Genomic DNA, 14,822 nt, shown 5'->3' on the forward strand with positions numbered 1-14,822 from the left:
TCAGTGTGTGAATGTGTGTGTGAATGGGTGAATGTGGAAATAGTGTCAAAGCGCTTTGAGTACCTTGAAGGTAGAAAAGCGCTATACAAGTATAACCCATTTACCATTTAAATATTCACACAGTACACACACAAAGTATACAAAGAGTATGCTCACAAAGCATACACACACAAAGTATACACACAGTCTTCACACAAAGTGCACACACACAGTACATGCACACATAGTACGCACACAAAGTATACACATTCAATATACACACAGCACACACACAAATTATTCCCACAGTACACACACAAATTATAAACACAATATGCGCACAAAGTATACACACATTATACACACACAAAGTATACACACAGTATGCACAGTACACACCCACACACACACATTGTACACACCAACAAAGTATACACGTGCAATAAACAGACACAGTACTGTGTGAGAAATTTGTGTGTATATACACAAATTTCTCACACAGTACACACACAAAGTATACACAGTATGCGCACCAACAGTACACGCGCAAAGTACACAAATAAAATGTATACACACAAAGTATACACACACAGTACACTTACAAAGTATACACTTAAAAAATGCAAACACTGTATACACACACAGTACACACACAAAGTTCAAAGTATACACACACAAAGTATACATGTACACACATTCAGTATATAATATGTATAACAGTAAAGATATGTATAATAGTAATAATATGTATTACAATATGTATAATAGTAATAAGTATAATAGTAATGATATGTATACTAATTTAATGTACAGTATAATAGTAATAACATGTAGTATAAGAGTAATATTAATATTATTGTGCATTAATGTTTTTTTTTTTTATCGTGCTCTGTTTGTGTTGTGTTGTGTTGTGTTTGCTCGTTTTTCTTGTGTTATATTTTAACCTGCCTATTGTACAGCACTTTGGCTACGCCTGTGGAAAATCTTAAATGTGCTTTATAAAAAAAAGTTGATTTGATTTGATTAATATGTATAATAGTAATAACATGTATAATAGTAATAATATGTATAATAGTAATATAATGTATAACATGTATAATAGTAATAACATGTATAATAGAAATAATAGGTATAACAGTAATAATATGTATAATGATATAGTATAGTAGAAGTACCACAGCCTACAAGAGGACTACCTAGTTTGCAACTTTGTCTTTGTTTTTGTACGACTCTTTCTAAATGTTCAAATGTTTCCTGCCTGCAGCAATTATTAATCATAATAACACTTTTGTCGGATCATAAATGATTTATTAGTTACACTTTCACATGCAGCCACCAGGGTACGCCCAAAGACTTTTAGGGAAGTTTGCAATACTCTGAAATCTCATGTTGACAAATAAAGCAACAAAAGAATGTTATGTTTAATCATTGACCTTTTGTACATAACTAACACTCATACAGTATGCAGTGTAGTTCTCTTCACACACACGCACACACACACACACACACACACACACACACACACACACACACACATGCACATGCACATGCACATGCACATGCACATGCACATGCACAAACACACAAAGCATTGTGTTTGCTCTGAGTTTAATAATACAAAACGATAACAAAAAAGTTTATAATAATGATAATACTGAATACTGAACTCAGGGACGGCATGGCGCAGTGGTAGAGTGGCCGTGCGCAACCCGAGGGTCCTTGGTTCAAATCCCACCTAGTACCAACTTCGTCACGTCCGTTGTGTCCTGAGCAAGACACTTCGCCCTTGCTCCTGATGGGTGCTGGTTGGCGCCTTGCATGGCAGCTCCCTCCATCAGTGTGTGAATGTGTGTGTGAATGGGTAAATGTGGAAGTAGTGTCGAAGCGCTTTGAGTACCTTGAAGGTAGAAAAGCGCTATACAAGTACAACCCATTTAATTATTAATAATAATAAATACTTTAAATAATAATAATAATACAAATCAAAATCAAAATTAGTTAATAATAATGATGAGTTAAAAATAATAATAGTGTGTTAACATAATAATACTAATAATATAATAATAATAATTTAATTATAACCCTGAGTTATTAATAATAATAATAATGTGTTAAAATCATGATAATACTAGGTGGCATAGCTCGGTTGGTAGAGTGGCCGTGTCAGCAACTTGAGGGCTGCAGGTTCGATTCCCGCTTCAATCATCCTAGTTACTGCCGTTGTGTCCTTGGGCAAGACACTTTACCCACCTGCTCCCAGTGCCACCCACACTGGTTTAAATGTAACTTAGATATTAGGTTTCACTATGTAAAGCGCTTTGAGTCACTAGAGAAAAGCGCTATATAAATATAATTCACTTCAATTCACTTCACTAATAATAATGAGTTAAAATAATAATGGGTTAATAATAATGATAATGAGTTAAAAATAAAAATGCTGAGTTAATATAATACTACTACTACTACTATTACTAATAATAATAATGTAATAATAATGGATTAATAATAATACCAAGTATTAATAATGATTAGTTAAAAAAGTAATAATAATGAGTTCATAAAAACTGCAAGAAACCAAAGATGTTTTTAGCACGTGACTGATTGATATATGGCAGATTTGACCTTTCACCTTTGCCCCAACACCACACACCCATCACTCCGAGTCATCGGTTAAGCTCCGCCCACAACGCAAACGCTGGCTTGTGTGGTTGAGGTGAAACAACGCTCTCTAGTGAAACTAAAGGAACATTACACAATTCCAACTTTATTCCTGTCCAAAACATTTTTTTTTAAATCTGAATAATGTTTTACTTTTTTCACATTAAATCTTTAATTTTTTTAAATAGTCTTCCAAAATGAAAATTGGCTCATATTATATTCACTCTCCTGGAACATCAGCTTATGACTTTTTTCTATTTTACATTCCCTCTTTATTTTTGTTGAATTAGGCCTTTTCATGCAGAGAGTTTTTGATTTTTTTTCACATTAAGAGTGTTTGTTTTACGAAAAAATTTTCTTAATTAAAATTGGCTCACATTATTCCAAGTTTTTCATGGAACATTCCAACTTTATTTTTGTCTAATAACGCCTAAAATAAAACACATTTTCATTTTAAATTTTTGTCTTAATATTTAATTTTGTTCTTGTGACATTATCATTTCATTGGAGTTAGACTAAGATTTTTTGAAAAAATATTGTAATATTCATATTTTCTTGCAACATAATGACATTATTTTCCTATTATTACTAATTACTTTTAGAAAATGTGTTAATAGTATTGTCTTCTCAGTTAGTGTTATTTTATTCTTAAAAATTCTCAAAAGATTACAACTTTTTTCTTCAAAATTTAAACTTTTCTCATAAAATGTTGAAATTTATTCTCGTGAAATTGCGACTAGTTTCTTTTCTACGTTTTCTTCAAGGAATCCACTTTTTCTCAAACATTATGACCTTTTCTTATTATATACAATTTATTTCTCGTAACATTATGACTTTTTTCCTCATTAAATTCCACCTCTCAAAATTTTTTTTTTCATCTTCCAACTAGATTAAATTGTTTTGTTCTTTTAACATTTAATCTTTTCTCGTAAGATTACGACTTTTCCCTTGAACAATAGCAGTTAATTTTCGGAAAATTCCTATATTTATCATTGTACGATTTTGACTTTTTTCTTGACCGGAAGGACTTTATACTGAGTGAATTCCAACTTTATTCCTGTAAAATAACCTGTTATGGTTTGCAGAGGGGAAATGACGGCAACAGACACCGGTGGTGTAATGTTCAATGAGTTATTGTATATATAGTTGAAATATAAACATAATAATAATAAACATTCCGACTTTATACCAGTAAAATAGCCGCTTCAATCACATAAATTAAGACTTTTTTTTTAAACACTTTTTTCCTATAGAAATCGGACTTAATTCACGTAAAATAACCGCTTCAAATTAAAAAAGTTACTACTTCAATTTCGTAAGATTACATCTTTTTTCTGAAACAAAGAGACTTTATTTCTGGAGAATTCCGATATTTATCTTTGTAAGATTTTGACATTTTTCTTGACCGGAAGGACTTTATTCTGGTTGAATTCCGACATTATTCCCGTAAAAAAAAACGCTTCAGTCTCATAAATTACGACTTTTTTTTTTAATAATAACACTTTTTTTCTCATCAAAATCACATTTAATCCACGTAAAATAACCGCTTCAATCCAAAAAAGTTACTACTTCGATTTCGTAAGATTACAACTTTTTTCTCAAACAATAAGACTTTATTTTTAGAGAATTACGATATTTCTTATTGTAAGATTTTGACTTTTTTTTTGACCGTTAGGATTTTATTCCGGGTGAATTCCGACTGCATTACCGTAAAATAACCGCTTCAATCTCATAAATTTTTTTTTAACAATAACACTTTTTTTCTCATAGAAATCGGACTTAATTCACGTAAAATAACCACTAAAATCTAAAAAAGTTACTACTTCAATTTAGTAAGGTTAAAACTTTTTTCTCCAACATTAAAACTTAATTTTCAGAGAATTACGATATTTATCATTGTAAGATTTTGACTTTTTTCTTGACCGGAAGGATTTTATTCCGGGTGAATTCCAACTTTATTCCCGTAAAATAACCCTTTATGGTTTGCAGAGGGGAGGTGACAGCAACAGACACCGGTGGAGTAATGTTCAATGAGATATTGTATATATAGTTGAAATATATACATAATAATAATAAACAGTACTAAATAAACTATAGAATGGTGTGTGTGTGACAAAACCCAAGAGTGAGTGGCGTTAGACTGTGTGTGATTAGCTGTAGTGTGTGTTACCTAATGTTGTGTTGGGGCGAGAGGAGAGACAAGGCAGGAAGACAGTCCGATGGGCACGCAGATGATCCAGGGCGAGAGAGGGGCGTCGAGAGGTCCTTGTCCTTGTCGAGAATCCACAATGGCAGTCCGGGAAGCAGGAAGAACAACAGGGGATCACAGTAGAACACGGGAAGCGCTGCAGGAAGACAAAAGGAACATCAGACACAACGGATACAAGGAAATCACAGGGAGAGAGCAAGTTCGCGGGATGGAAGCCAGACATGTGGTGCTTACAAAGGTAACAGCAGATTATATTCCGAAACGGCATGGCAGGTATTGTGGGCGTATGAAGGCAGCGCGTTCATCCTAGACAGGTGCGCTGATTGCAGATCTCCTGCAGCCGTGCGGAGGTGCACTCGCAGAGGAGAGGGAACGCCCGTAGGAGTGGCCCGCGGTGCTCTCACTGAGCGCATAGACGGATGAGCGGCAGTGGCAGGAGTCTGAGCCGTAACATAACCACTTCAATCTCATAAATAATGAATTAAAAAAAAAAAAAAACACTTTTTTGGTCATAGTAATCTGACTTAATTCACGTAAAATAACCACTTCAATCTAAAAAAGTTACTACTTCAATTTCGTAGGATTACAACTTTTTTCTCGAACAGTAAGACTTTCTTTACGGAGAATTCTGATATTAATCGTTGTAAAATGTAGACTTTTTTTTTTTTGACCGGTAGGATTTTATTCCGGGTGAATTCCGACTTTATTTCCGTAAAATAACAGTGTCAATCTTACAAAGTTACCAATTCGATCTTAAAAGTTACGACTGTTCCTTTTAACAATAACACTTTTTTTTAATCATGCAAATCAGATTTAATTCCCGTAAAATAACCACTTCAATCTAAAAAGGTAACCACTTTAATCTCGTAAGATTACGACTCTTTTCTTGAACATGAAGACTTTTTTCTCGTATCGTTCTGAGTTTCTTCCTGTGTAATATTTGCTTCCATCTCGTAGAATTACCATTTAGATCTCGTAAGATTACGACTTTTTTTCTTGAACAATGAAACTATTCTCTGGGGACGGCGTGGCGAAGTTGGGAGAGTGGCCGTGCCAGCAACCTAAGGACTCCTGGTTCAATCCCCACCTTCTACCAACCTCGTCGCGTCTGTTGTGTCCTTGAGCAAGACACTTCACCCTTGCTCCTGATGGTTCGTGGTTAGGGCCTTGCATGGCAGCTCCCACCATCAATGTGTGAATGTGTGTGTGTATGGGTGAATGTGGAAATAGTGTCAAAAGCGCTTTGAGTACCTTGGAGGTAGAAAAGCGCTATACAAGTATAACCCATTTACCATTTATTCTTGTAAAATGTAGATCTTTATTCTCGTAAAATTACGACTTCTCTCTTTTGTACATTTTCTTCAAGGATTCCACTTTTTTCTCAAACATTAGAAGTTTTTATTATTTTATACAACTTATTTCTCGTGACATTACGACATTTTCCTTATTAAATTCTATCTTTCAACTAGATTAGACTATTTTGTTTTTTTTAACATTTCATCTTTTTTCGTAGCCAGTAGTATTCTAGTTGCCAGTTTGGATTAGCGTTCTTGTTTTCAATTAGCATTTAGCATGTTAGTTTCCAGGTAGCGATAAGCATTCTAGTTGTCAGCCAGCAATTAGTGTCCTAGTTGCCAGCTTGGATTAACGTTGTTGTTGCCGGCTAGCAATTAGCATTGTAGTTGTCAGCCAGCGATTAGCATTGTCGTTGTCAGCTAGCAATTAGTGTTCTAGTTGCCAGGCAGGGATTAGCATTCTAGTTGTCAGCTAGCTATTAGTGTTTTAGTTGCCATCTTTAATTAGCGTTGCAGTTGCCGGCTAGCAATTAACGTTCTCCTCGTCAGCTAGTGATTAACGTGCTTGTTGCCAGCCAGCGACGAGCATTCTACTGTGGTTTTTAGCCCGTGATTAGTGCTCTAGTTGCCGCCTAAATTAGCGTAATTATTTTTAGCTAGCGATTAGCACTTTAGTTGCCATGTGGGGATTAGCATTGTAGTCATCAGTTGTCAGTTATCATCAGTGTTCTAGTTGCCATCTTGGAATAACGTTCTAGCTGTAAATTAGCTATTAGCGTGCTAATTGCCAACAAGCAATTAGCATTTCAGTTGTCGGCTAACAATTAGTGTTGCAGCTGCCAGCTAGCAATTGGCATTCTAGTTGTCAGCTAGCAATTAGTGTTCTAGTTTCTAGCTAGCAATTAGTGTTGCAGTTGCAAGCTAGCAATTAGCGTTTTTGTCATTAGCTAGTGCTAGTGGCTGCTTGGATTAGCATTTTAGTTTTTAGCTAGCGATTAGCACTCTAATTGCCTGGTGACAATTGGCATTGTAGTCGTCAGGTGTCAATTAGCATGCTGGTTACCGGCCAGCGATTAGCATGCTAGTTCCCAGATAGCGATTAGTGGTCCAGTTGCAAGGTGGCAAATACCGTTTTCATCGTCAGTAAGCAATTAGCATGCTATAATTGTTGTACACTGATTGGTGGTCTAGTTGTCAGCAATCACTTTGCGTTCTCAAAACCAGCTAGCTGTTAACGTTCTCATTGTTGGTAAACAATTAGCGTGCTAGTTCCCAGATAGTGATTAGTGGTCTAGTTGCCACATAGTAAATAGCGTTCAAGAGCAATTAGCGTGCTAGTTCCCAGATAGCAATTAGTGGTCCAGTTGCCAGCGAGCGATTACCGTTCTTGTCGTCAGTAAGCACGTAGCATGCTATAGTTGCCGTATAGTGATTGGTGGTGTAGTTGTCAGCAAGCACTTAGCGTTCTCAGGGCCAGTTAGCTGTTAGCATTCTCGTCATTGGTAAACAATTAGCGTTGTAGTTCCCAGATAGTGATTAGTGGTGTAGTTGCCACATAGCAATTAGCGCTCAAGTCGTCAGTCAGCAATTAGCGTACAAGTTGCCGTATAGTGATTGGTAGTCCAATTGTCAGCTAGCACTTATCGTGCTGTATTGATGTAAGCTAGGGATTAGCGTTCTCGTGGCCAGCAGGCTATTAGATTTCTCGTCATCAGCAAGCAAATAGCGTGCTAGTTCCCAGATAGCTATTAGTGATGTAGTTGCCACATAGCAATTAGTGCTCAAGTCGCCGGTAAACGATTTACGTGTTAGTTCTCAGATACCGATTAGTGGTCTGGTTGCCACATAGCAATTAGCTTTCAAGTCTTCAGTAAGCAATTAGCGTGCTAGTTCCCAGCTAGTGATTAGTGGTTTGGTTGCCACATAGCAATTAGCGTTCAAGTTGTCAGTAAGCAATTAGCGTGCTGGTTCCCAGATAGCGATTAGTGGTCTTGTTGCCACATAGCAATTAGCTATCAAGTCGTCAGTAAGCAAGTAGCGTCATAGTTTTCAGATAGTGATTAGTGGACCAGTTGCCAGCTAGTAATAAGGGTCAGTGAGCAATTAGCGTACTAGTTGCCGTATAGTGATTGGTAGTGTAGTTGTCAGCTAGCACCTAGCTTTCTGGTGGCCAGCTAGCTATTAGCGTTCTTGTCATCAGTAAGCAATTAGCGTGCTAGTTCCCAGACAGTGATTAGTGGTGTAGTGGCCACATAGCAATTAGCGCTCAAGTCGTCAGTAAGCAATTAGCGTTGTAGTTCCCAGATAGCGGTTAGTGGTGTAGTTGCCACATAGCAATTAGCGTTCAAGTCTTCAGTAAGCAATTAGCGTGCTAGTTCCCAGGTAGCGATTAGTGGTCCAGTTGCCAGCGAGCAATTACAGCTCTCATCGTCAGTAAGCAATTAGCGTACTAGTTGCTGTATAGTGATTGGTGGTCTAGTTGTCAGTTAGCGCTTAGCGTTCTCATGGCCAGTTAGCTATTAGTGTTCTCGTCGTCAGTAAGCAATTAGCGTGCTATTTCCCGGATAACAATTAGTGGTCCTGTTGCCACATAGCAATTACCGTTGTTGTCGTCAGTATGCAATTAGCGTGCTAGTCCCCATAAAGCGATTAGTGGTCTAGTTGCCACATAACATTGAGCGTTCAAGTCATCAGAAAGCAATTAGTGTCCTAGTTGCCACATAGCATTGAGCCTTCAAGTCGTCAGAAAGCAATTAGTATGCTAGTTGCCGTATAGTGATTGGTGGTCTAGTTGTGAGTTAGCGCTTAGCGTTCTCGTGGCCAGCTAGCTAATAGTGTTCTTGTCGTCATTAAGCAATTAGCGTGCTAGTTCCCAGATATCGATTAGTGGTGTAGTTGCCACATAGCAAATAGCGTTGAAGTCTTCAGTAAGCAATTAGCGTCTTAGTTCCAAGAGAGCGATTAGTCCTCAGTAAGCAATTAGCGTGCCAGTTCCCAGATAGTGATTAGTGGTGTCGTTGCCACATAGCAATTAGCGCTCAAGTCGTCAGTAAGCAATTAGTGTTGTAGTACCCAGAGAGCGATCAGTAGTGTACTTACCACATAGCAATTAGCGTTGAAGTTTTTAGTAAGCAATTAACGTGCTGGTTCCCAGATAGCATTTAGTGGTCTTGTTGCCAAATAGAAATTAGCATTCTAGTCGTCAGTAAGCAATTAGCGTGCCAGTTCCCAGATAGCGATTAGTGGTGTCGTTGCCACATAGCAATTAGCGCTCAAGTCGTCAGTAAGCAATTAGCGTTGTAGTTCCCAGATAGCGACCAGTGGTTTAGTTACCAAATAGCAATTAGCGTTCAAGTTTTCAGTAAGCAATTAGCGTACTAGGAGCAGTTTAATGATTGGTGGTCTAGTTGTCAGCTAGCGCTTAGTATGCCGTATGGATGCAAACTAGGGATTAGCATTCTTGTGGCCAGCTAGCTATTAGCGTTCTCGTCGTCAGTAAGCAACTAACGTGCTAGTTCCCAGGTAGCGATTAGTGGCCTAGTTGCCACAAAGCAATTAGTGTTCAAGTCGTCAGTAAGCAATTAACGTGCTAGTTCCCAGATAGCGATTAGTGGTCTAGTTGCCACATATCAATTAGCATTCTACTCGCAAGTAAGCAATTAGCGTGCCAGTTCTTAGATAGCGATTAGTGGTGTCGTTGCCACATAGCAATTAGCACTCAAGTCGTCAGTAAGCAATTAGCGTTGTAGTTCCCAGATAGCGACCAGTGGTCTAGTTACCACATAGCAATTAGCTTTCAAGTCTTCAGTAAGCAATTAGCGTACTAGTAGCCGTATAGTGATCGGTGGTCTAATTGTCAGCTAGCGCTTAGTATGCCGTATGGATGCAAGCTAGGGATTAGCGTTCTCGTGGCCAGCTAGCTATTAGCGTTTTTGTCGTCAGTAAGCAGCTAGCGTGCTAGTGCCCAGGTAGCGATTAGTGGTTTAGTTGCCACATAGCAATTAGTGTTCAAGTCGTCATTAAGCAATTAACGTGCTAGTTCCCAGATAGCGATTAGTGGTCTAGTTGCCACATATCAATTAGCAGTCTAGTCGCCAGTAAGCAATTAGCGTGCCAGTTCCCAGGTAGCGATTAGTGGTTTACTTGCCACATAGCAATTAGCGTTGAAGTCGTCAGTAAGCAATTAATGTGCTAGTTCCCAGATAGCGATTAGTGGTCTAGTTGTCACATAGCAATTAGCGCTCAAGGCGTCAGTAAGCAAGTAGCGTTTTAGTTCCTAAATAGCGATTAGTGGTCCAGTTGCCACATTGCATTACCATTGTCATCGTCAGTAAGCAGTTAGCGTGCTAGTCCCCGGACAGCGATTCGTGGTCTAGTTGCCACATAGCAATTAGCATTTAAGTCGTCAGTAAGCGATTAGCGTGCTAGTTGCCAAAGAGTGATTTGTGGTCTAGTTGTCAGCTAGCGCTTAGCATTCTTGTGGCCAGCTAACTATTAGTGTTCTTGTCGTCATTAAGCAATTAGCGTGCTAGTTCCCAGATAGCGATTAATGGTCTATTTGCCACATAGCAAATAGCGTTGAAGTCTTCAGTAAGCAAATAGCGTGCTAGTTCTTAGATAGCGATTAGTGGTCTAGTTGCCACATAGCAATTAGCATTCTAGTCGTCAGTAAGCAATTAGCATTTAAGTCGTCAGTAAGCGATTAGCGTGCTAGTTGCCAAAGAGTAATTGGTGGTCTAGTTGTCAGCTAGCGCTTAGCATTCTTGTGGCCAGCTAGCTATTAGTGTTCTTGTCGTCATTAAGCAATTAGCGTGCTAGTTCCCAGATAGCGATTAATGGTCTATTTGCCACATAGCAAATAGCGTTGAAGTCTTCAGTAAGCAAATAGCGTGCTAGTTCTTAGATAGCGATTAGTGGTCTAGTTGCCACATAGCAATTAGCATTCTAGTCGTCAGTAAGCAATTAGGGTGACAGTTCCCAGATAGTGATTAGTGGCGTCGTTGCCACATAGCAATCAGCGCTCAAGTCGTCAGTAAGCAATTAGCGTTGTATTTCCCAGATAGCGATCCGTGGTCTAGTTACTACATAGCAATTAGCATTCAAGTTTTCAGTAAGCAATTAGCGTACTAGTAGCAGCTTAGTGATTGGTGGTCTAGTTGTCAGCTAGCGATTAGTATGCCGTATGGATGCAAGCTAGGGATTAGTATTCTCTTGGCCAGCTAGCTATTAGCGTTCTCGTTGTCAGTAAGCAAATATCGTGCTAGTTCCCAGGTAGCGATTAGTGGTCTAGTTGCCATATAACAATTAGTGTTCAAGTCGTCAGTAAGCAATTAATGTGTTAGTTCCCCGATAGCGATTAGTGGTCTAGTTGTCACATAGCAATAAGCGTTCAAGTCATCAGTAAGCAATTAGCGTGCTAGTTCCCAAATAGCAACCAGTGGTCTAGTTACCACATAGCAACCAGTGGTCTAGTTACCACATAGCAATTAGCTAAGTGGTAGCAACCAGTGGTTTAGTTACCACATAGCAATTAGCTTCCATGTCTTCAGTAAGCAATTAGCGTACTAGTAGCCGTATAGTGATTGGTGGTCTAGTTGTCAGCTAGCGTTTAGTATGCCTTATGGATGCAAGCTAGGGATTAGCGTTTTCGTGGCCAGCTAGCTATTAGCGTTCTCGTCGTCAGTAAGCAACTAGCGTGCTAGTTCCCAGGTAGCGATTAGTGTTTTAGTTGCCACATAGCAATTAGCGTTCAAGTCGTCAGTAAGTAATTCACATGCTAGTTCCCAGATAGAGATTAGTGGTCTACTTGCCACATAGCAATCAGCGCTCAGGTTGTCAGTAAGAAACGGGCGTGCTAGTTCCCAGGTAGCGATTAGTGGTGTAGTTGCCACATAGCAATTAGCGTTCAAGTCGTCAGTAAGCAATTAACATGCTAGTTCCTAAATAGCGATTAGGGGTCTAGTTGCCACATAGCAATTAGCGCTGAAGTCGTCGGTAAGCAAGTAGCGTTATAGTTCCCGGTGGTTTAGTTGCCACATAGCAATTAGCGTTCAAGTCGTCAGTAAGCAATTAATGTGCTAGTTCCCAGATAGCGATTAGTGGTCTAATTGCCAGATGGCAATTAGCGCTCAGGTTGTCAGTAAGCAATTAACGTGTTAGTTCCTAAATAGCAATTAGTGGTGTAGTTGCCACATAGCAATTAGCGCTGAAGTTGTCGGTAAGCAAGTAGCGTTGTAGTTCCCAGATAGCGATTAGTGGTCCAGTTGCCAGCTAGCAATAAGCGTTCAAGTCGTCAGTAAGCAACTAGCGTGCTAGTTCCCAGGTAGCGATTATGGGTTTAGTTGCCACATAGCAATTAGCGTTCAAGTCGTCAGTAAGCAATTAACGTGCTAGTTCCCAGATAGTGATTAGTGGTCTAATTGCCACATAGCAATTAGCGCTCAGGTTGTCAGTAAGCAACGAGCGTGCTAGTTCCCAGGTAGCGATTAGTGGTGTAGTTGCCACATAGCAATTAGCGTTCAAGTCGTCAGTAAGCAACTATCTTGCTAGTTCCCAGGTAGCGATTAGTGGTCCAGTTGCCAGCTAGCAATAAGTGTTCAAGTCGTCAGTAAGCAATTAGCGTGCTAGTTCCCAGATAGCGATTAGTGGTCTGGTTGCTACATAGATTTACCGTTCAAGTCGTCAGGAAGCAATTAACATGCTAGTTCCTAGATAGTGATTAGTGGTCAAGTTGCCACATAGCAATTAGCGCTCAAGTCGCCAGTAAGCAATTAGCGTAGTAGTAGCCATATAGTGATTGGTGGTCTTGTTGACAGCCAGCACTTAGCATGCTGTATAGATGCAAGATAGGGATTGGCGTTCTCATGGCCAGCTAGCGATTAGCGGCGCTATACCGTAATATTTAAGTATTGCACAACAATGAGGTGCATTTGGGAGCAGTCTATTTACTGTTGAAGAATCAGGAAACGGCTTCTTTCCACCATTTGGTGCTAATAAATGCCCTTTTATGCACCTTAGAGAAGTTTCTTCCCTCAATGGCAAGATTTAAATAGTTTGATACAGAATATTGTCACAGTTTGTACTTCCAAGGTGTTCCTACCTTTCTTTTTGAAACCGGCTCACTATCCTCCCGCCGGCTCTTATAGGACCGGTTGGGCGAGTTATGTGAGATTTCGGCAGAACCGGAATATCGAGGGAGAACTTGCCCGGGCTTTGGCGTTTGTGTTCCTGAAGGGAACAACCGCTCGGACCGGTTTCCCCCGAGGCGGGGAGGGTGGGACGCTGCGAGCAAGGACATTGTCAGCGAGTCCGCCGTCATTTGGGCTCCCTCGGCGAGGGACGAATCACTCCCGACCTTCTTGGAGCGGGAGAAGACGCGAGGGGGCGGGAAAAGCGGACGGCGCCCTGTGGGGTGAGTTTGACGGGTGGTGCCTTCAGGGTCCGATATCTCGCCGGGGAGGGGTGGGGAGGGTTGAAGGTGTCATGGACTCGTTTAGCATGCGGGCTCATTAGCATACTGGACTTCTCAGACTATCACCGGTGATCGATTTCCCGTGTGTGTGTGTGTGTGTGTGTGTGTGTGTGTGTGTGTGTGTGTGTGTGTGTGTGTGTGCGTGTTCTTGTATTTCTGCCCTTTTTGAGACATCAACAAGGAAAAGTAGCTTCCATATGAGGAGGTGTGAACAAGTTAGGACATGAATCATGGTCCCAATATGGGAAAAAGCATTGCATCCTATACAGAATGTCTCATTTGATGAAATCTATCAAAATGAGGGTGGTCCCGAAAGGTGTGGAACATTTTGAAGTGCTCCCCCTCTGGTCAACATAGGAAAAAACAAGTGTGTGTAAAAAGTGTGTCCCGTCTGGTCAACATATGTAATAACAAGTGTTTGTAAAAATTCAAAGCGCTCCCCTCTGGTCAACGTATGAAATAACAAGTGTGTGTAAAAATTAAAAGTGCTCCCCCTCTGGTTAACATATGGAATAACAAGTGTGAAATCTATCAAAATGAGGGTGGTCCCAAAAAGTGTGGAACATTTTGAAGTGCTCGCCCTCTGGTCAACATAGGAAAAAACAAGTGTGTGTAAAAAGTGTGTCCCGTCTGGTCAACATATGGAATAACAAGTGTGTAGAAATTTGAAGCGCTCCCCCTCTGGTCAACATATTGATTAACAAGTGTGAAATCCATCAAAATGAGGGTGGTCCCAAAAAGTGTGGAAAATGTTGAAGTGCTCCCCCTCTGGTCAACATAGGAAAAAACAAGTGTGTGTAAAAAGTGTGCCCCGTTTGGTCAACATATGTAATAACAAGTGTGTGTAGAAATTCAAAGCGCTCCCCTTCTGGTCAACATATGAAATAACAAGTGTGTGTAAGAATTTGAAGGGCTGCCCCTCTGGTCAACATATGAAACAACAAGTGTGTGTAAAAATTGGAAGCGCTCCCCCTCTGGGGAAACAATAAGTGTGTGTAAAAAGTGTGAGGTCAACATATGTAATAACAAGTGTGTGTAAAAATTCAAAGCGCTCCCCCTCTGGTCAACGTATGAAATAAGAAGTGTGTGTAAAAATTAGAAGTGCTTCCCTTCTGGTCAACAGATGAAATAACAAGTGTGTGTAAAAATTTTAAGTGCTCCACCTCTGGTCAACATATGAAACAACAAATGTGTGTCAAAATTTGAAGTG

General features: G+C 39.7%; 1 protein-coding gene across 3 annotated transcripts in view; it reads left to right on the top strand.

Moving 5' to 3' along the window:
• Positions 1 to 13,328: 13,328 nt before the first annotated feature.
• The window catches only part of rbbp8l (retinoblastoma binding protein 8-like), a 64,040-nt gene continuing 62,546 nt past the window's right edge, over positions 13,329 to 14,822 (top strand). For all 3 annotated transcript variants that reach the window (XM_061889700.1, XM_061889701.1, XM_061889702.1), the window contains exon 1: positions 13,329 to 13,552. The gene's annotated coding sequence lies outside the window, so the exon portion shown is untranslated. The remainder of the gene's footprint in view (positions 13,553 to 14,822) is intronic.

Source organism: Nerophis ophidion, linkage group LG27, assembly GCF_033978795.1.
Source record: "Nerophis ophidion isolate RoL-2023_Sa linkage group LG27, RoL_Noph_v1.0, whole genome shotgun sequence".
In the NCBI taxonomy this organism is placed as follows: Eukaryota; Metazoa; Chordata; class Actinopteri; order Syngnathiformes; family Syngnathidae; genus Nerophis; species Nerophis ophidion.